Below are 23,731 nucleotides of genomic sequence, written 5' to 3'. Positions count from 1 at the left end.
GTTTGGCCTCTAGCAGGAGCACCACTACTTTGCAAAACTCCAAGAAGCCAGCATGTGTTCCACTATGAGGGAAAATGGAGTCACATCCTCCAAGCTACTATTTTAGACATGCTAGACTATTTTGTTGAATGTTCAGCAGGAGAATGACCTTGAAATATAAAGAGGATATGTACTATGATGGATGTTCAAGTGTTCAAGTGGTGTTCTCTTGACACCTACAGTGGGGATCGAAAGTTTGGGCACCCCAGCTAAAAATTTGTATTAATGTGCATAAAGAAGCCAAGGAAAGATGGAAAAATCTCCAAAAGGCATCAAATTACAGATTAGACATTCTTATAATATATCAACAAAAGTTAGATTTTATTTCCATCATTTACACTTTCAAAATAACGGAAAACAAAAAATGGCATCTGCAAAAGTTTGGGCACCCCACAGAATTTATAGCATGCACTGCCCCCTTTGCCAAGCTGAGACCTGCCAGTGTCATGGATTGTTCTCAATCATCGTCTGGGAAGACCAGGTGATGTCAATCTCAAAGGTTTTAAATGCCCAGACTCATCTGACCTTGCCCCAATAATCAGCACCATGGGTTCTTCTAAGCAGTTGTCTAGAAAACTGAAACTGAAAATAGTTGACGCTCACAAAGCTGGAGAAGGCTATAAGAAGATAGCAAAGCGTTTTCAGATGTCAATATCCTCTGTTCGGAATGTAATTAAGAAATGGCAGTCATCAGGAACACTGGAAGTTAAAGCAAGATCTGGAAGACCAAGAAAAATATCAGACAGAACAGCTCGCAGGATTGTGAGAAAAACAATTCAAAACCCACGTTTGACTGCACAATCCCTCCAGAAAGATCTGGCAGACACTGGAGTTGTGGTACACTATTCCACTATAAAGAGATACTTGTACAAATATGGTCTTCATGGAAGAGTCATCAGAAGAAAACCTCTTCTACGTCCTCACCACAAAAATCATCGTTTGAACTTTGCAAATGAACATATAGACAAGCCTGATGCATTTTGGAAACAAGTTCTGTGGACCGATGAGGTTAAAATTGAACTTTTTGGCCGGAATGAGCAAAGGTACGTTTGGAGAAGAAGGGGCACAGAATTTAATGAAAACAACCTCTGTCCAACTGTTAAACATGGGGTTGGATCAATCATGCTTTGGGGTTGTGTTGGAGCCAGTGGCACAGGGAGCATCTCACGAGTAGAAGGAAAAATGGATTCAATAAAATTTCAGCAAATTTCGGATGGTAACTTGATGCCATCTAACATTTATAGGTAAAGTTGATCCAGGGAATATCTGATTGCCTCTCAGGGGATCAGGAAAGAACTTTTTTCCCCTGCAGGAGCAAATTGGAACCTGCTTTGCTGGGTTTTTTTGCTTTCCTCTGGATCAACTGTGGGTGCAGGATTATAACTTTTTTTTTTTCTATGGTTGAACTGGATGGACTTTTATCTTTTTATCTTTTTTCATACAGAGTGGCTCTGAGAGAGAATCCCCTGCTCTCTTCTTCACCCCTCCATCCTCCCACCTAGCAGTGGCTGAGAGACAATCAGCAGGACCTGTCATTTCAAGCAGTTCATGCAAGGATAAGTGCTACATGTAGAAAAGTCACCTCAGAGGTAGTTAATACAACCAGTCTGCTTGTTCTGGGTTTTGCTGTCTTTCAGGAATATTCTGTTTCAACAATAGAAGCGGATTGGGAACCTTTGGCCTAAAGTGCAAATACAAACAAGTGGCCCTTTCATGATAGGGACCAGTTCCTGTGCTCTATGCAAATTGTGCCTTAGTGCAACATTGATTGTTAAGCATGATGAAAGGTCGATGCTTCTAAGGCTTGGTTCACACTACTGCAACTTTAAAGTCATGCGACTTCCAGTGTAACTTTGCTTTGTGACTTAGTGCAACTTCAATGCAACTTTATTTCGACCTTCATGTATCCGTGTTTTTTTTAACCCTCGCCTTTCCATCCTGGTCATACTTGCTGTCTAAAAACTTCTTCCCAAGCACATTTCATTTGCACCTGAGTGTAACACACCTGTGAGATAACACAGAAGTCTATGGGGCCAAGCCGTGCTGCAGTCACAAAAAAGTAATGCAGGAACTTTTTTTTGTCGCAGCGACTCAATTAGGACAGCACCCATTAAAGTGTTACTAAACCCCGGACCCTGCATTCACTCTGTCTGGTCTCCCACAGTACACAGAACATGGAAATTATTTTATTATTTTATTTTAGTAAATATAAACGGCTAAAAACCGTTTCTCATCAGCAGTTAGAGCAGTCTTGTGACTTCTATCAGTGGCCAGCAGAGTACATGTTAAAGCTTGTAGGAGGAGCTTTGTTTCTGCTCTAGGAGGATGCAGAACCCCTGACCTGGACAGTGCTGATTGGCCCTGTACTGATCACATGCACTCTCCCAAGAAAAAAAGAAAATCTCTAGCAATACACACCAAACTGAGCATGTGCAGAGTGTCTCCACACAGATATGTCTTATCAGGAGATAAGAGGAAGAACTGGAAAAAGGGGAGGACCAGAGAAGTCAGGATCAAACAACATTTTTACACAATGCAGAGGATTAACCCCTTAGGTTCCACAGTGAGTATAACAAGCATGCTTTACTGCATATACAGACTGATTTTACTGTTGTGGGTTTAGTAACACTCTAAAATCAATGTGTTTTCACCTGTCTTGCGACTTTCTGTGTCGCCCAGAAGTTGCAAGTCACAAAGAAATAGTGGTAGTGTGAACCAGGGCTAAAAGACATGGTTGAATGTTACATAACATTTTACATCTTCCAGCATCAGCTTTCTTTGTGGCTTTTGGGTATTCAGGCACTTGAAATCTCAAAGCCAGAAAATAAGTCTTTAATAGAAAACTTTCCTTTGACAGACACTGTGGATCACAGGTCTGAGCAAAATAAAATACCCACAGTATGTATCAGACTGTCATGTCCAGGGGCGGACTGACAACACATGGGGCCCCCGGGCAATAGGGGATCATGGGGCCCCTGTGTCCTTGCCCAAACTCAAAAAAGCCTATGAAAATGGTACCAGGGGCATCTCATGGGGCCCCCTACTGACCTTGGGCCCTCAGGCAGTGCCCGAGTTTCTAAATGGTCAGTCCGCCCCTGGTCATGTCTCATTATCACTTTATAAGAAATACCTCCACTCAGGGCCACCAGCTCAACATATTACTCCCCTGTTCAACAATATATGATGTTTGGAAATCCACTTAAAATATAACTTGCTCTTTGTGCCAAAACCTACTCTTTATAAACATTTGCCATTATAGTAATGCCTACTGCCAAATATAATCATGGTAAAATTCTGTTCACTACTGAAAAGAAAAGTTAAACATGCAATTATGCAGAAAGATCCCAGGTAAAAAATATATGCCAATTGCTGTAATGCAGAAACTCATAAATATAAGAAGGCTTTCACTGATGGTGAACTCTGTCTGCTCTTACAGGTACAACATTTCCTCAGGATCTTTCAAATAGGTCACCATCGCAGGCTCTAAGCACCTTATCAAGATATAAATATATCAGCAAGCAATAAATACTTTAGTAAGGGGAGCTCCTGCAGAAAAAGAATCTGGGTCATTTAACCCAGTCTGTATTAGAACCTCTTCTTCTGACACCACCCACCATATAATTATTTCATAGTTCCATAGGAGGCAGAACTGTGAGTGTTAATTTATTAGGACAGAGAACACATGATCCATTATTAGCCATTTCACCTCTTCTCCCTGGCAGCTGGAAATGTGTTTGAGCTGCAAACATTATTATCATTGCTATGATACCAATCTGTGAAAACAGGGCAGCATGGCTGCACAAAATCACGTATATATACACGCACACATTGGCTCACAATTGATATGATCCAGAAATATTTAGAATAAAGGTGAATAAAGCACCTGGACCGGATGGCATACAACCACGGGGCCCTTAAAGAATTGAGCTCTGTCATTTCAAAGCCATTGTTTCTAATTTTTAGGGACTCTTTAATGACTGCCATTGTACCACTGGATTGGCGTAAGGCCAATGTGGTGCCAATATTTAAAAGGGGTCAAAATCTTCACCAAGTAATTATAGATCTGTTAGTTTAACGTCTATAGTTGGGAAGAAACTGGAGAGTTTAATAAAAGACCACATAGGTGAGTTATTGCTGGAAAAAAATATTTTAAGCAACAGACAGCATGGATTCATGAAGGACAGAAGTTGTCAAACAAATCTGATTTCTTTTTATGAGGAGGTGAGCAAAACCTTGGACAGGGGGGTGGATGTGGATGGTGTATACCAGGATTTTGCAAAAGTGTTTAACACAGTTCCCCACACACGGCTAATGTGTAAGGTAAAGTTTACGGGCTTGGAAAACTCTATGTAAATGGATAGAAAACTGGCTAAAAGATTGTATTCAGAGAGTAGTGGTTAATGATTCATACTCTGAATGGTCTAGGGTTGTCAGTGGTGTACCCCAAGGTTCAGTGTTGGTACCCTTACTTTTTAATATATTTATAAACAATATAGGGTCTGGGATTAAAAATCCCATTTCAGTCTTTGTAGAATGACACCAAGCTGTGCAGTGGAATAACGTCCTTACAGGATGTCTTCAATTTATAAGCCGACCTCAATGCACTGTTTAATTGGGCAACTATGTGGCAAATGAGACTTAATGTTGATAAATATAAGGTTCTGCACTTGGGGGCTAAGAATATGCATGCATCATACATACTGGGGGGGGGGAGTACAACTGGGGGAATCAATGTTGGAGAAGGATCTGGGAGTTCTGGTAGATCATAAGCTTAATAATGGCATGCAATGACAAGCTGCGGTTTCTAAAGTGAGCAAAATCCTCTCTTGTATTAAAAGAGGTATAGACTCCAGAGAGAGAGATATCATATTACCCCTGTACAAATCATTAGTAAGACCTCATCTGGAATATACAGTTCAGTTTTGGGCACCAATTCACAAAAAGAACATTGGGGAACTGGAGAAAGTGCAGAGAAGGGCAACCAAACTGATAAGAGGCATGGAGGAGCTCAGCTATGAGGAAAGATTATAGGAACTGAATTTATTCTCTCATGAGAAGAGGAGATTAAGGGGGGATACGATCAACATGTATACATACATCAGTGGTTCACAGAGGACAAGGGGGCACTCTTTACATCTGGAGGAAAAGAAATTTAATCTCCAAACGCGGAAAGGTTTCTTCACAGTGAGAGCTGTGAAAATGTGGAATAGACTCCTTCAAGAGATGTTTCTGGCCAGCTCAGTGGATTGCTTTAAAAAAGGCCTGGCTTCTTTCTTAGATACACAGAATATAACTGGATACTAACATTCATAGGTAATGTTGATCCAGGAAATATCCAATTGCCTCTCGGGGGATCAGGAAGGAAATGTTTTCCCCTGCAGGAGCAAATTGGAACATGCATTGCTGGGTTTTTTTGCTTTCCTCTGGATCAACTGTAGGTGTAGGATTATAACTTTTTTTTTTTTTTCTATGGTTGAACTGGATGGACTTTTATCTTTTTTCATACAGACTAACTATGTAACTATGTAACTATGATCACTGTATTAGTGTCACTGGGGATGTCAGTGATACCAAGTCAGTTCCCCCCAGTGTCAGAATGCCCGCCGCAGTCTCGCTATAAGTCACTGATTGACACCATTACTAGTATAAAAAAAAAAATTACAGTATATATACTGCCATTTGTAGATGCTATAATTTTCACGTAAACCAATTAATTTACATGTATTGGGATTTTTTTTAGCAAAGACATAGCAGAACACATTTTGGCCTAAAATTATGACCAAGTTTCATTTTTTAAATGTTTTTAACTGGATATGTTTTATAGCAAAAATTCTAAAATATTGTTTTTTTTTTTCAAAATTGGTCTTTTTTTTTGTTTATAGCACAAAAAAACCCAAACAAGCATCAAATACCACCAAAAGAAATCTCCATTTGTGGGAAAAAAAGGATACAAATTTAATTTGGGTGCAGCGCTGCATGACCGCTCAATTGTCACTTAAAGTAATGCAGCGCTGTATCAGCTGGTCAGGAAGGGGGGTAACTAGCAGTTTACAAGTTTTTGCTGGTTAGCAGCTTTATAAGTTCTCAGCAAGTAGGGAAAACATCTCTAAATATGCATATTCCTGGAATGTATTGTTTAAAAACAAAATAAACGACTGTATATATAGCCCATTCGAGTTACTATTTATGGAATACTTTGTGATTTGCCAGGACAGTCCTGTATCTAGTTGCTCTGTCCAAATGATACTGTGCCTTGAGATAACAGCATCATAACAGCATCACTGTAACTGTGTCACCAGTACACAGTAACTTAAAAAGGGTATTGACTGGCGTACTGGAGCTGCTATTAATGCAGGGGCTGCCCAGAAATAGGGCATGATCTAGGCAGGACCACAAAGCCAGCATTGTCTGGCTTTAAAATGTTTTTTTTTTCTTTTAAATGATCAATTGTCCTGAGGTTTATGTGTGTCTGTGAGAACATCATTTGTAGCACAGTAATTAATAATATTTTGTGGGTAAAAGAACTGTGGCATATGCAGTGCTTGCAGCAAGTAGGCACAATTCCTGTTTATTTTTTCCCCTTTAAGCCACTATCACTGTTATGCACAATCTGGTCATTCCCACCATTTGCCATAGCATGCCACAGAACATGTTTTCTAATATCCGTTCACACTTGAGCTTTTTTCAGCTCGAAGCTCGACGCTCAAAAACGCTCAACAAGTAAAATCCCATTATTTCCATTGGCCCTCTGTTCACACTTGAGCATTCTGTCGCCTGTAGCAAAACGACTGTTGCTCCAAAAAGTACTTACGCTACTCTTCAGGCAGATCTGAGCATTTTGTTCCTATAGACTTGAATGGAAAACGCCTGAACAGTGGGAATGAGCGTTTTTTTCAAGCATTTTTTTCAAGTGTTTTTTCAGGCGTTTTCAGTTCAAACAGCAGCTGTTTCTATTTCTATTGGCCACAGAAAAAATGCCTAAATGAAAAATGCCTGCAAAAATGCCTATAACCTTTTGCAAATCTGCTTGAAAAAACGTTCAAAGACACCTGAAAAGAACGCTTGAAAAAATGCCTGAAATATGCTCAGCTCAGTGTGAATGGAGCCTTACTGTTACTGTTTAACCACTTCCCATCCGATCCATGTACATAAATGGCTGGACGGAAGCAGTGCTGGAGCGGGTTGACGTTTCTAAACGTCACCCGCATAAATTGCCTGTGACACAGTAGAACACCGATCACTGTATGGGGACTCTGTGTGAGGTCCTGATTCATGTGATCACTGATTGGCCAATCAGTGATCACATGAATAGTAGTAACCAAGATGTCACTTCCTGACATCATTGCTTACTACATGTGAAATCTGTGAATGATCACAGAGGTCATATGGTACAAGGCTATTCCCAACAGCCTTGTACCATGTGACAAGCTGTGACCAATCACAGGTCGCACAGTATTTCTCAATGGCTGCAAGAATGCAGCCAGAGAGAAGGAGAAATTATTGCTTTTACAGCCTTTATGTAAAAAAAGAAAAAAAAAACTTCATCACCCCCCACAAGTAGTACAGTGTCACTATGGTGAGACTGTACTGCTAGGGTGACAGTATGTTAAAAAAAAATTTAAAAAACCCATAAATAATAATGTAAAAAAAATAAAATAAAAATGTAAAAAAAATTGAAATATTATAATTTTTGGTTTTAAACTAATTTGGGTTATTTTTTTTTACTAAAAAGATAGCTGAATACATTTTGGCCAATATTTATGAAAGATTATTTATTTGCAACATTTTATAAGAAAAACACTTTTTTGTTCAACATTTTTGGAGTTTTTCATTTATATAGCAAAGAAATAAAAATCCCAGTGGTGAATAAATACCACCAAAATAAAGTTTTATCTTTCTCAAAAAAATGCTAAAAAATTCCCATGGGTACAATGTTGCATGACCGCGCAATTGTCATTCAAAGTGTGATAGAACTGAATGCTGAAAATTGGCCTGGACTGGAAGGGGATGAAAGTGTCAGGACTTGTGGTTAAACATTGATTGAAATGAGCCTGGACACAGGAAAAAGGAGGGGTCCCATGTTAACCTCTTCATGCTGAGCGTACGCAAATATGTGGCCTCTCGGCGACTGGGCCACGAGCGGCCACATATTTGTGTACCATTTGTAAACAAATATGTGCTGAGAGCATGTGTCCTGCGCGCTCCCAGCACGTGTCAGCGTCCCATGGAAAGGTCCTTGCGATTGTGAACTTTCCAATCATGTGACCGCTGTGACAGCCAATCACGGCAGTCATATGACCCAAAACCTTGCCCTGCCTCCCAGCGTCAGAAACCCCTGAAAGGGCTGGGAGGCGCCAGCGTGAAGGGGTTAAAGAATAAATATGCAGTGGTAACAGAGGTGATGGATTTCTAATAATATGTCAATGTTTGGCTTCACATCCACATCTGCCCAGAAGTGTGCACCTCCTCTCCCTTTCCCTAGGGCAGGGGTAGGCAACCTGCGGCTCTCCAGCTGTTGCAGGACTACAAGTTCCATCATGCCTCTGCAAGTCATAGCTGTAACTGTCAATTTTGTAATGTTGCAATGCCTCATGGGAAATGTAGTTCCACAACAGCTAGAGAGCCGCAGGTTGCCTACCCCTGCCCTAGGGGTACACACAGCATGCATAGGTCCCTCAGAGGCCAGAGGACTGACCATAGAGCAGTGTTGCCAAGCTGCCAAGTCACCTGGAAATGTGAGAGACAGCTGGCTTTGTGGGTCCTCTCCCAGGTCTCCTACGGGTTTAAGCAAACCTTTTGAGTCTCTAGGACAGTGATCTCCAAACTGTGGCCCTTTGCTTACTTTTATCCAGCCCTTAGGGCACCATTTTCATTCACTGATACCAATGATGGGGCACAATTCCTCTCACATACACCAAGATGGGGCACAATTCTTCCCCATGACACCAACAATGGGGCCCAATGACAATAATAATGGGGTACAATTCCTCCCAATGACACCAACGATGGGGTGCTTTTCCTCCCACCAATACCAAAGATGGCGCACTATTCCCCCCAATGACAATAATGATGGGGCGCTATTCCTCCCACTGATACTAAAGATAAGGCATTGTTCTAACTGATGTTGGGACCTTTTCTAGTCCCAGTGACCACAATCCGGCCCCCTTTTAAGTCTGAAGGACAGTAAGCTGGCCCTTTGTTTAGAAAGTTTGGAGACCCCTGGTCTAGGAGATGATCTGCATCTACAGCCTGCACTGTAGAGGAAATGATGTGACATGGGAACAATAACGGGGTTACCAGGGATAGAGGGAGCACTGTTAGAGTATGTAGGGGCAAAGTTGGTAGGTTTCAGGAGGTGCTGACTGGCAGAAAGGTGCAGTAACTGGGGTGCTGGGAGGCAGGGAAGTTCAGAGTCAGGGGTTCAGTGGTAGGTGTGTTGGTTGGTAGGGAGATGCAATGTTAGGGTGCAGAGTGCCAGGAGTACTAAGTTCTTTATGGGCCAATTGAGAGTCAGCCAGTATGGTAAGGACTCCTGGACTGCATCACCTGCTGATCTAAAGTAAGGGTGTTAAATGAATTTATAGTTAGTCTTCAGGCCTCCTTCAGAGTTAATGTATCTATTGTGGTAATGTGTGTTTTATCACACATTAGCTCAATACATGGCAACACATCCATCCATTTGGATACCATCCAGTACTGGGATAGGTTTAGCCAGTGCTTAGGGCAAGGATAAGGAATGGTGCTCCTCCCCTGCTGCTAATGCAGGACAAAGAATAGGTGTACTGCCCTGCACCCATTCTCTTAACCCCAGTGGCGTCCCTAGGCAGGTGCATGGGGTGTGCGTCGCACCAGGTGACACCTATCATACGGGGTGACACTGGATCCGATCCACAAAAAGGTGAGTTTTAAAGCAAGACGATGATTCCTGTAAGATGGATCGGATCTGTGGATTGGGGAGCATAATGGATCGGACTCCAATCCATTATGCTCAATCCGCAGATCCGATCCATCCTGAGGGGATTGTCGGCTTGCTTTAAAAAACTTACCTTCTCGTGGATCTCATGGAAAGATCAGTTAACCCCGTATACGGTAGATTGCAAGCCGAAGATCCTCGCAGGATGGATCAGATCTGCGAATTGGGCAGCATAATGGATCGGACTCAGATCCATTATGCTCAATCTGCAGATCCGATCCATCTTGAGGGGATCGTCAAAGGGGTGACACCAAGTGTTTCCACACCGGGTGACACCAAACCTAGGGACATCCCTGCTTAACCTTTCCTCCAGCTGCCTAGTGTCATCCCGAGGCAAGTGCAGGGAGTGAGCTCCGCACTGGGTGACAGTTCGAGAGGAGAGAAATGCCGATAACCGGCATTTCCCTGTTTACATGTGATCAGCTGTGATTGGACACAGCTGATCACATGACCGAGCCGACATCTTTGGCTCTTTCCAAGATCTGTGATCCGCTGTGTCCGAGGGACACAGCGCACCGCCGATCGCCGCGCTGCGCGCTCCCTGAGCTGCGCATGCGCGATGAGAAAGGGAGGACGTCATATGATGTCCTCCCAGAGCGAGAGAACCACCTTGAGTCCGTCATATTACTATATGGTGGGTGGGAGGTGGTTAAAAAAGTGCAGAAACATTTTGAGATTCTTGTAGTTATACTGTATATAATTTATGCTATAACCACAGGCACTGTGGAGTAAATCATTTTGAATATTTACAGCATATAAACCTTAAGTTTCATTTCAGCAGCTCAGCTCACCCTATGGCCACATTCACGTGGTGTGATTTTGCATTGTGGGCAGAATCTCTGTGAATCTGCCCGCAATTTCAAATTGCATTGCAATCGTGACAAAACCAGGGGCGGACTGACAACACATGGGGCCCCCGGGCAATAGGGGTTCATGGGGCCCGTTGTCCTTGCCCAAATTAAAAAAAAGCCTATGAAAAAGGTACCAGGGGCATCTCATGGGGCCCCCTACTGACCCCGGGCCCTCGGGCAGTGCCTGAGTTTCCAAATGGTCAGTCCGCCCCTGGACAAAACACATCATGCTCGTTTGGGTGCCCTTAATCCTTTTGGCACCCCAAACGCACAGCAATTTTGCAATGATTTTTGAGTGACAGAATTGCTCTGCAGTTATATCACATGAAGCTGTCGCCAGAAAGAAGCTGCTGCTCCTTTTTGGATGACAAGCTTTATGCGATGCATTTTGCCACAATTGCAACACAATTTTGCCATGCAGAAAAATCACACTGCGTTTGAGGTCCTATTAAGAATGTGTGGTGCGTTTTGCCACAATTACAGTGCGATTTTGATTTGTTTTTAAATCTCTGCGATTCTGCCCACAATTCAAAATTACGAAGTGTGAATGTTGCTTAAGCCCTTTTTTCCCCCAGAAGTGACTCGGCAACCTGCAAGTCTTCAAATATCTAATACAGATACAGAGCATTTGCACAGGAAGAGGAAAGACAACAGAGTGCTGATATATGACTTGAACAATTTCAATGCTATGAACATAGAGTATGAATTGCTCAATAGTGCCTGCAGCTACAGACACCAGTTAATTTTAAAATGTACTTACTACTGTAAATATCTGAATGGGTCCATCAAATTACAAAATGGGAGTAGAATTTGTATCAGCACATACTGTGCATCTATTATTATGCTGTCGTCAACGGGAAAAAATTTCACAAATCAACCCAGTACAAAATGTGTTTTTTATCTCACTGGAGATATTCTTTAATGATGATCAAATGTTTCACAAAAGTTCATGAAGAAAAAAGTCATTTTTATTTGAAATATAAAAAGCATTTCAAAATTTGTCAGAATATGTGCATAGATATATAAACGATTCCTCGAAGCTTGGCTTTTCATTCTTAAGCCAATTATAGATAAAAAGTAGTTCCTCATGGTACCATCTTTTATTACATGTCGAATATGGTTTCTTTAGATATAATGAGGAAAATGCATAATGCCATGGATAATTTAGCAAGAGTTACTGCAGGGAACACACATGTTGGTATTTTTTAATCAAATGGTATCCTTCACAGCTATCCCAAGTATAAATACATGCTCAGCATGAAGGTTGTCAGATTTATAGCTTCAATCAGTTTTGCTTGTTATGAGAACTGAACTATTGTTGCATACTGTGGAGTAGTATACCATTAATGTGATGGATACAATGTCAGATCCCACAGAAGTGCGGAGATTTTCCTGTTCTAGGACACCAATCTAAGCATCAGGAGACTGAGAGTGATCACTGGGACAGATTAACTGAGGAGTTAACCCCTTACACACATATATAGTAGCCCTCACCACAGGTTTTAACAAAAACACACACCAGCTACAGCATTTGCTGTTTCAATTCAGAATATTTAGAAAAAAGTCACTTGCTGCACCGCCCAGACAGGACTGTATCAGAGTTTACAATATGGTAGCTCCTTACAGTTATAGTTCTTTAATATCTTATTAGAGCATTCAGAGATTCAATTTATTGATTTTAATAAAAAGAAAAGAAAAACAGTGCAAGAAATATCTACAAAAATATATTATAAAACAGGACAATAAGCAACAGTAAAATTATAGTGGTTCTAAAGCCCAAATTCTGTTGCAAAGAACAGGTAAGTATACCATGTTTGATATTAAAGCGCAGCTCCGCCCAAAAGGTTCCACTGTAAGGAGTCTTCCCTCACTTCTTTTGAAGAATTGGCACTTTTGATGAGTAGGGACATGATTTTGACAGGTTCCCGCTCCCACTTTCGTTCTGACTGCCTAGGCCTTTGGAAGTTCTCTCCCCCCCCCCCCCCCCCCGCGCCACAGTCTTCTGGGACAAGTGACAGGTCCCAGAAGACTGTGGAGTCAATCACAGTGTGAATTGCTGCTCAAGCATGCGCAGTGGGCACCTGGCTATGAAACCACAGCTGTCAGAGCCGGGTGTTCACAGTTAAGATGCTGCCGCCGAGGAAAGAAACCAGCAGATGAAACTGGCTGAGGTGTGCACACTGCTGGATCGTGGGACAGGTGACTGGCTGTTTTTAGAAGTCAGCAGCTACAGTTTTTGTTTACATTTTTTCACAGGAGACTGGGCAACTGCTTTTAAAAAAATACATTTTACAATCACTTTAAAGGTTTTTAAAAGTAAAAAACACTTAAAGTTTGCCTAGTCTTTGGTTTCATGTAGATTTGCTTGCAGAAAAAGTCTTATCTGATATGACAGTCACTGGTTTCTATAATAGACTCTTAGAATTCCTCCATAGTTTAAATGGTAAACAAGAGTTTACAGCTGAAAATGAAGTCAGTCTTTTCTTGTTCCCTTGATGGGTGTCACAGAATGGCTCCACCCAAGTATAAAGTTTTGGGGGTGTGATGTAGGTGTACTGGAATGTTCAATTAGAGTCCAGTGCACCCCCCCTTCCCAGTCCACCTATCCTAAATTCATCTGTATTTCCATCTATCAAGGTTTCACAAATTGACAACAAACATATCTAACAATGAAATTATGATTGTTAGATCTCATATATGTAATATTACTAATGTATGTATCTCCTAAGAAGTCTAATGTGTCTTGTTAGCCTTCTGGACTTTGTAATACAAGAGTGTGTGGTGTCTATCTTCTCCTGCATGACAACTTGTTATGGAGTTTACCTTACTTACCTGCATACCGTAATATCGTAAGAGATATACGATACAGATTAGAGTTCAGAGTCTGAGAAGTATGAAGGTTCATGGATGAGTAGCGGGAAATCAGGAAGTTGCACACTGCCCCTCTCTACATTTCACCCAATACAGGCTTGATCACAGAGATCTATGTGTGACTTCCTGCTGAGTTTGTGGACCATTGTTGGACTTCTCACACTCAGCACTCAGAGTTCCAGAGGTGAGGGATTTTTTATACAGGCATGGAGCAATGACATCTCTATACATTTCACAGATGTGTAGTGGTCAACTGCTCTTTTAGAATGAAACTATTGAGAATTAAAATTTGAAGCATGTATTTCATTTTTGTTTTTTGATGGTGTGTTAAGTGCCTTCAACTTGGGTTGAATGAGAGATCTAAACAGAAGCTGATTTTGTGCTAGTCTTGCAAGATCTTCCAGTGTCATCCCCACAGCTGTGGTAAATCTGTCCATCCATCTAGTAGCTGGTCTCCTTTTTTGCCTAGATTCTTTGATCTTCCCAAACATTATTTCCATCTCCGGTGATCTCACAGGGCCAAGCAGCACTGTCCAGACAGAGGGTCAGGGGTTTTGCATCCTCCTAGAGCAAAAAGAAAACTCCTCCTACAAGCTTTAACCAGTGGTCTGCTGAAGTCACAAGACTGCTCTAACTGCTGATGAGAAAAGGTATTTAGCATTTTATATTTACTAAAATAATTGCACTTCCATGTTCTGTGTACTGTGGGAGACCAGATATAGTGAATGCAGGGTCCCGGGTTTAGTAACGCTTTAATTGGAATACCATCGATACCTGGTGACTTATTGTTTGATAAAGCTTTAATTGCTGCTATGACTATGAATATCTGGTTTATCTTCAGCATCACTTTCCTGTTCAGTTTATACAATGTTATACAAATGGCTTTTTTAAATATATGTTCCATACAATCGTACCATCTCTTTTTTTATATTCTGTGGATCATTCCATATCAATCCGTGAGAGTCTTTAAACATCCCAAATCTAGGCTGCAATTTCTACCCCAATCTCTTAATGCCCTGAAAAGCTAGTCTGATTTTTCCTTTTACATATTCTGCTTCATGTTTCTGACAAATATCCTTGAGATATAGTTCTTTATCTGTCCAAATGTGGCTCAGTTCATTTGTGCAATTTACACTCTGTCACCAGAAATATTGGCATGTCTTCTTTGTTCTGCCACTTTTCTAGGTGACTTCTTAGCTTTTTCCATCATCTGTAGTGTTTTTTCTGCTTCTTCGCTATTTATGGTTTTTATGTCATTTCATGACTCTTTGAGCATTCTATCTCCTGTATCAAGAACAGCAAATCTATTATTTAATTTAATCTAGAAGTCTTGTGGAATATATTCATTGTCATATCTTGGAGGGCATTTAATGATTTTCTTCTTATAAAGCTTTACCTTGCTCTTGTATGTCAAAAGCTTGTGGTTGCTACTTACATACCATTGGAAAGGTCCATGTGTAAAGCCAAAGCTTGTTGTGCTGACATAGTGTGTTCATGACCGACAGCTGGTTAGTTTAGCAAATCTGTGTAAGTTATCACCAGTTTCATTTCTTTGTCCTAAGCTGTACTTTCCAACCACTGCATCTTTGGATGCACATCCTACTTTTGCTTTGAAGATACTTAATAGATCATGATTCTCCTCTTGATCTATTTTTCATTAAACTATTCTGCATCTTCATTTTCTGTGTGTGTTGTTGGAGCATACACTTGGATCAGGGTGACATTGATAGACCTTCCCTTTGGACAAATTGACATGACTTTGTCACTAATACACTCTTGTACCATCTTTGAAAGCTCATTGTTGAGGATGAATGCCACCCGATTTTTCCTGTAAGTTTCGTGACCACAATAGCATATCTAATGTTAATTCAATTTAACGTGTCCCTGTCCTGTCCATTTGAGTTCACTGGTTCCTAACAAATCGTTGTTGCCTTTATCCATTTGATCTTTAACAATTAAAAATTTCCTTGTTTCATACTTTGTATGTTTTGTGTTCCCATGTTAATAATGAATTTACAGCTTTTGATCTCCCTTTTCTGTCCAGCAACATTAACTTCAGAAAGTCCTGTCGGCTTTGATCCATATCGACCTAGGGGGGCCATCTTCCAGCACTATACGACAGTTCTCAATGTTGTCTCAACATCATCATGTTTTCTTGGCATAATACAGAAATAGATTGCCCGGCCTGTCTTCTGCACAGTGGAAGTTCAATGTTGCCATTGATCTTCCACCTTCAAAACTGTCTGTTTGTTGTTGCCCAGATGGGTGACACATCGTTATTCTGGTATCTCCACCAAAACACGTCTGTCATGGGAGGCCCTGCTGGTTGTAAAACTACCGACGGCATGGTTTTCAGCTTCAAAAATACACACAAGCCCCAGTGGAATGACACGCCTATCTACCATGTCTGGGGATTTTGACTTTAGTTATGCTTTAAATATCAGTTTGATATAGAGTGACCTTTTAAATGGTAGAAAGATGACTATAGGCAGGAATCACAAAGCTTTAACATGACGATAGGGATCTTTATTCTCAGCTATGTGACTGTAATTCTCATATTTGATTTGCTGAAGGTAACTGTCACTTCTATGAAAATAAGGATCCTTATTCTGTCTTGTTTGTTTTGCAAATTAAGCCTTGTGTAACTAGATGGATGAATACATGAGACATGCATAATTTATGTAGTCTATGTAGGGGCAGTGTATTGTCCTTGGCAGTTTTCATTTCTTTGGATTTATCTGGGTCAGAAAGTGTGTTGTGCCACAAGATGGCAGTATTGCTCTGTTTTTTTCATGCTCACATAACACTGCATTTTATTGTAGTTTATTTTCTATTTATTTTGTTTTCTCCTAAATACAGTAAATCCCTAACTTGCGAACATTCGGGTTGCGAACTTTCATAGATACAAACGGAACTTGCATTAGGAACATTTGTCGATGCGAACAAATCGCTGTTAAAGTAGATTTAATTTATTTACAGTATTTTTGTGTGTGTTTGGGGTTTTTTATGCTTTACATTGTATATTTTTGTCAAAGATGTATAAGACTCACTTTGTGGGACTTACAAATGATTCCGATTTAGGAATGTTCTCCTGGAATGGAACTCGTTCATAAGTCAGGGACTTACTGTATTGAACCACATTATCAATATAAAAGACTTATATATATATATATATATATATATATATATAGATATATAGATATATATAGATATAAAAATTTTTGTTAAACTATACGCCATACAGATAAATAAAAAAAGGGGCATAGTAAAGCATAGGCCTATGTGCGGGCTGTGTTTTCCCATATGGGGATGTACAGGTATTCCCATGCTGGTGGTCCTAGTCATGTCAATTGGGATGCATTGGCTACATGGACACAGCCACTTTTCACAATTTGACATCCAAGCAGGTGTGGGTGTATGGTCCTGAACGCAGACAGTTTGTGCTATAGTACACCCCTGTGAATGAGCCTGGAGTGTGTAATGTGTTTTTGAGCAAGCTGCATTGCTGCAGGTTGAGTATCTCCCTGTGTTCTTTGGCAGGGGTGCCTCCATCACAAACCTGTCTACACATAATTACAAATTCTTTGTCACAGAACAGTATGCATTATAGCTGTGTATTTAGCTGCTTACCTGGATTTCAGCATTAATCATCTTCATTAATGTTTCGTATAGCCAAAACTATTTTTTTAATAGAGTAGGGATGGATTAGACCCTTTGTCAATAATTGTTTTGCTATCTGTGTCCCCACTGGGTAGAGTCACCTCTCTGTTTTGTCCTGGTAAACATTGTCACTGAGAAAAAAAGTGATCGGTAAGCCAAGATTTTAAAATAGTCTTCAGAACAAGAAAATAAGAATTCCTTTCGCCTACAGATCTATTTTCACTTCCTGATGCATCTCCGGAGCAAGAAGTGAAGGGGATTTCCCCAACGGGACACACACAGCAAAAACTAAACAGACAGGTTTAACAATCTCCCCATCACCACCCCCTCCACGGATTTATCCAAAACAAAAAAGAAAACTTTAGGCTATGCATGTACTTTAAGGTCACATGCATACTGTATTCTTTAGACCTCTTTTCTCCTTACAGGCACATGCACGTTCACACGTTTGGGGTTAATGCATTCTATTGGCCAGAATATTATGTATTACTGTGTGAATGTGCATAAATATACCTAGTGTTACCATGCATTTACACTTGTAGGGAAGGTGCAACATGGTGCAGGCAGTGAACGCAGATAGTCCAGTTGTAGTAAAAACTTGAAACATGTATTAAGTAGAATGCAAACATTACAAACACACTAGCAGGAGAGTGCCCATTAGGGAGACAATTCACAGTTCAATGCAGTCAGATGTAGATGAGGAGAGCTGCTGACAGAGTCTGTTTCAGAGGGTGAAATGTGGCCTGGACGGTCCGGGTCTCAAGAGGGGAACCTTCTGTCCAGGTTATCAAGTCACTCGGCTGTTACTGTTAGTTACTTTCCCTAGCATGCGGGGTCTCTCTCCCTACACCAGCCACTTGCAGAATGCACACCAAAACCTGGGGTCTGGGACTTATAAAAACCTTGCTGACCCAAGATGAGTGGCAAGGGTCTCATGGCCGCAGTGTAGCCAGCTGGATCACTGGAGCGCCACCTACAAAGGAGAAACCAGACTGCACCTGCCCACACTCCCTCCTCTTTAACAGATGTTGTCCCCAGTATCGCAACACAATAACATTAAGTTAATCACATAACATTAAGTTACTAGAGTAGGGTCTCTCTCCCTACTCTAGTAAGGCAATAAAAACTATTTCAAGCAGGACCAGTAAACACAGTTAAACAACATAGTCAAAGAATCTTGCAGGTAGATGCCCATAATTGAGCCACATGGGGTGGCAGTTGGTGGGCTTTCATCAGAGTCAGTTGGCAAAGATTCATCTTCAGGTAGTGACTCAGAGGCCATAGGTGGCGTGGGGTCATCGATATGCTCAAGTTGCTCTTCACCTGGGCTCCAAGTAGAATTTTCCTTCAAACCAGCATTGTCTTTGGCATTGACTGGGTTGTCTAGCTCTTTCGCTTCAGAGCCCTTAGGCTCACAACCACTGGGGACTTAAGGCTCCAGTTTAAGGTTGGCGGAACCAGTCCAGAGGTGCTTCCTGCACCAGAGGGAGGTTTCCAGGGTTGAAAGCTTTCTGCTCCTAAGTAGACTTCTTGGGGTATTCACCACCTAGTACACAAGGCCCCAACATATTATGGTGCAAACGCTTTTTAATGGGGTTGAGCCCGTCAGAAAACAGGTCATAGACAGGGGTAGGTGGAAAAGGTTGCCCCACCACCCTTGCTACCTCGTGTGTGTTTTGTGTTCTTTACTAACATCTAGTCCAGATGTTTGACATGGTACTCAAATGTCTTGGAGAAGATGATATCATCGAGATAGATTATTACCATTGAAGTCTCCTAGGCATCAGTCCCAGTCCTCCTTCCACACCTGCTGCAGGGAACATATCCTGCTGACTATGCCAAGTGTGGGAAGGTGCAGCATGGTGCAGGCAGTGAACAAGCAGTCTGATTGCAGTAAAAACTTGAAACTTGATTTAAATAGTATGTCAATGTCATAAACACCCTAGCGGGAGATTTTCATAGAGAATGCAGCCTGGCCAATCTTGTCCCAAGAGGGGAGGCTTCTGTCCTGGTTGGCAAGTGCCTAGCCTGTCCCTTCTCATATGGAACCTTTCCCTACCAGTAGTTCCTTTCCCTAGCAAGCGGGGTCTCTCTCCCTACTCTAGCCACTTGCTGAATGTGCACCAAAACCTGGGGGCAGGGACTTATAAAGAACTTTCTGACCCAAGATGGGTGCCAAGGGTCTCATGACCACAGTGTAACCAGCTGGAACTCTGCTCCATTGACCCAGAAAACCATCAAGAAACTGTGACTTCTCCAAGACTTCCTCTCCAGGCTGTGGTACCACTCAGCCTACACGCTCGTTTGCAAGAGATGGGTTTGTTTGACCTTACAAGCCTCCTGACACCTCTGACACTGTGGGTTTAGACATATTTCAACAGTATAGAATAACAATGCAAGAGATATGATTCTTTATTAACATCTCTATATTAAAATTGTTCAAAAGAGTAGACCACATGAATAATGGGTTTAGGATATACAATATTCCAAGATCCTCTACTGTCTGAAGAACTGGATCCACTCTGCTAACAGGCAGCAATGTAGCAGTCTCAGTACTGGGCACTAGGGGGGAAAGGAATAATTATAGTCTGTAAATGTCCCTGAATGGCATAATGATATAGCAGCACCTGGCTACATTTACAGGACATACAACTACCAAGCATATTTACCCCCCTGGCGGTATTCCCAAGCATAGCTCGGGGTTAACTTTCAGTACCAGAAGCAGTAACCCAGAGCTACACTCGGGAATACACTGCCGCACTTCTCCATCAATCCCTGCAGCACTTACCTTGTCCTGCGCTCCCACGATGTCCCCCTTGCAGCGTCCCCGGCCATGTCCTCCAGCCTATGCCGGCATCCGTCTTCCGGGTTCTGTTCCCTGCGAGCATCGGGACGTACGGGGACGGAACCGGCGGGAAATTCAAAAATGTAGAAATTTGACATTCACTAAATACACTAAAATCTGATAGTATTACATTACTGTATCAAACCATTTCACCTACATTTTGTCCCTAGTGCTTTGCCCTGTGCCCTGCCTGCATTTTTACTGTTCTTTCTGCCTGGAAACTGAGAAACGTCCATGGCATCCAAAAAGCGTCCCTTTAGGTCAAAAGCGGTTTTAGACCAGCTAGAGAACAGCGATAGTAAATTAGAACTACTTGCAGAATTGAGTGATAATGATTTGTCGGGAAATTCGTCATCAGACACTGAAAACGATTTTGCGACTGAACTCTGCGATGTGCAAACTTGGCGCTATATTTCAAATTTCAGTGTTTTTGGTTTGATTATATTATTGAATTAAATTTATTATTATATTATTATTTTTTATCATTATTTATTATATTATAATTTATGATTTCGTGTTTCAAATTTTATCATACCCGGGATGTTTACTAGACTCTTGTTCTGACAGATTTCAGTGAGTTATTCTTAAGAATTACAGGCCTACAATAAAAAAACAACATATTTCCATTAAAAATAATGTACCGCTTTGAGCACAGAAATACCGACATAATCAGACCGCTAGGGAGGGTAAACTAAGATACATTACAACCATTATAGACACATGAAAACACATTCTTGATGCATGTCACATTTGAAACTGAATTTACCTGAACATGGGCATTTAAAACGGTGCATTTGCCTGTGTCAGCCTGCTACAAAATTTCACAAAATTAAAGCTGAACTTCAGGAATGGTCTGTATTGCATACTTACTTTTTCCAGCTTAGCACAATGTGTGTATGCATATCTTGTTTGCAATGGGCCTCTAGGGCAGCTGAAAATCACTGTAGTAGTTGATGCTACTACAGTGATAGCCACAATCTTCTAGGTCCTGCTTAGGTTTCATGCAAGCAGCTGCCCCACTGCACACTGACTATCAGGGAATTCTTGCTAATTATTAATCAATACAAGGCATTCTCTGATTGGATGAGGGGGAGATTGTGAGGTCACTGCTTTTTTCTTTACCTCATCTAATCAGAAATTGCAAAAAATACAAGGCACTCTATAAATGGTGGCAGTGCTGAGCAAGCAACCCCCTGTGGTCAGTGTATAGTGGGGCAGCTGCACACATAGAACCTGAGCAGGTCCCAGATGATTGTAGCTATCACTGTAGTAGTGCCAACTACTACAGTAATTTCCCATGTCCACACGGGTCCATCAGGTATGACATATGCTTACTTACATTGTGTCAAGCTGGACCAATGTATGCCTGCAATGGAAATAATTAAAAGTTTAACTTTATGGTTGCACAAATTAAATACATAAAACTTTAAAAAATGTCTAAAAATCTAAATTTCCAATCTTGATCATCTTAATAAATATATTCAGTAGTGGTGACAAGTATGGGGAGCTTACACAAATTCATTTATAAAATATTACTGACACTTTACATAAATCAGTCTGCAGCTTATGTTCAATGGACACTCTTACATTGTATCTGCAGGCTTCACTGAGATCTTATTAAATCTGTGTCTCTGTCTGAAAAGGTCAGCATTTCAGGATCTGAGAAGCTGAACGATATAATGTGTCAAACTCTTTGCTTGGTCCTTACCCTTCTGGGTGGCTTAATGAATTGGCAATGGGTTTGGCTCAGTCACCAGTAGAAGTCATTATTGGCAGCAGTTGAACTTTGATTAGTACCCAGAGAGTGGCCTGATACCAGAGGGGATAGGCATAGTGTTACGGGTCGTATTGTCCTTTCTGCATTGACTTCATCCAACAACCTTTATTTCTGAATGTTCAGCCCTGACCCTGCAAGCACTGACGGGGGTGACTCCAGACCTCTGACGGTAGACGAAGAACACAGGCCTCAGTGTGTCCTCTGCCAGAGGAATGCTCAAGGTTTCCAAGTGGAAGATGAAGTCACAAATACAGTGGAATCAATGAAGCTGACCCCTCTCTCTCCTTTCTGAGAGCACATTAACAGGATAAACGGCTGAACGAGGACTGAACCCTTCCTTGCCTGTATTCAGTAATGCTGCATCTAATGAAATGAATATCACACAGCTTTCCTTTGTAAGTAATGCCGTGTTTCCCCAAAAATAAGACACTGTATTATTTTATTTTGGCTCAAAAAATTATTTTTTTAATGTACAGTGTGGACAGGGGGTGCAGAGGTGAGCTGCAGGGAGTTGTGGATGAGGGTTTCTATAGAGAGGGCTGGCTGATGACAGTTGTGAGCTGCAATCAGGTGTTGCAGAGGTGAATTGACAGGAGAGTTTCAGAAAGGGTGCAGAGATGAGCCACAGACAGGGTGCAGGGGTTAGTTGCAGACGGGATGCAGAGATGAGTTGTGGTTGGGGGGTGCAAAGGCAAGCTGTGGCTGGGGGTGCAGAGGCAAGCTGTGGCCGGGGGGTGCAGAGGCAAGCTGTGGCCAGGGGGTGCAGAGCTGAGACCAGGGGGTGCAGAGGTGGGTTGCAACTCAGCTCACCTCTGTACCTCCCCAGCCACAGCTCACCTATGCACCCCCAGCCTCAGCTCACCTATGCACCCCCCAGCCTCAGCTCACCTATGCACCCCCCAGCCGCAGCTCACCTATGCACCCTGTCTGCAACTCACCTGTCAATTTACCTCTGCAATACCTGACTGCAGCTCACCTTTGCACATCCCCCCTCCTCCGCTGCCCTCATATGGTTAGTTAGCTTGCAAAACACAACTGTCAACAGCTGGCCCCTCTCTTTAGTAACTCCCGTTTCGGGTCCTATCTTTCCACAGAATGCACCAAACGCACTCACTTACCGCTCCGCCTCTTCCCCCCTGGCCGGTGATCACCCCTGGGGCATTGGCTTCCATGTTTTAGGCTGCAGGATAAGATGCCTCGCCCCACCCCTAAAGACACCGCACACTGCACCTGCAGATGTCTGTCCCTTCCCTGTCCCACAGTGAGTACAGAGGTATGGAGGTTCTGTGGGAGCGGATGGTGCTGTCACTTACAAGAGGGACTGTCACTTGCAAACACAAAAGCCGCGTTTCTGTGTTTATAAGAGACAGTAGATATGGGTGTGTGCAGGGCCAGTGCCGGAGGTAGCGGAACAGCGTTCCGTCATGTTCCAGCTGAAAAAAAGCCCTGATCACAACTAGGTCTTATTTTCGGGGTAGGTCTTATTTTCAGAGAAACAGGGTATTAAGTGCACATAAAGTCTATGCAAATTATGCTCCAGCAGAGTGAGAGATAAGAGAGGGAAAGCACAATCAATTCCCAACCAGAAAAATGTATATGTTGGAGGAACAATTCACAATGACCACATAAAACCAATAACTCAGAATCTACAATGTTTAGCTCACCACACATGTTAAAATCAAACTGTACAACCTATTTTGGATCTACCAGCAATT

The sequence above is a fragment of the Staurois parvus genome, unplaced genomic scaffold, assembly GCF_062004578.1.
Source record: "Staurois parvus isolate SC_StPar_1 unplaced genomic scaffold, SC_StPar_1.0 ptg000420l, whole genome shotgun sequence".
Taxonomy (NCBI): Eukaryota; Metazoa; Chordata; class Amphibia; order Anura; family Ranidae; genus Staurois; species Staurois parvus.
Note: the sequence above shows the minus strand (reverse complement) of the source record.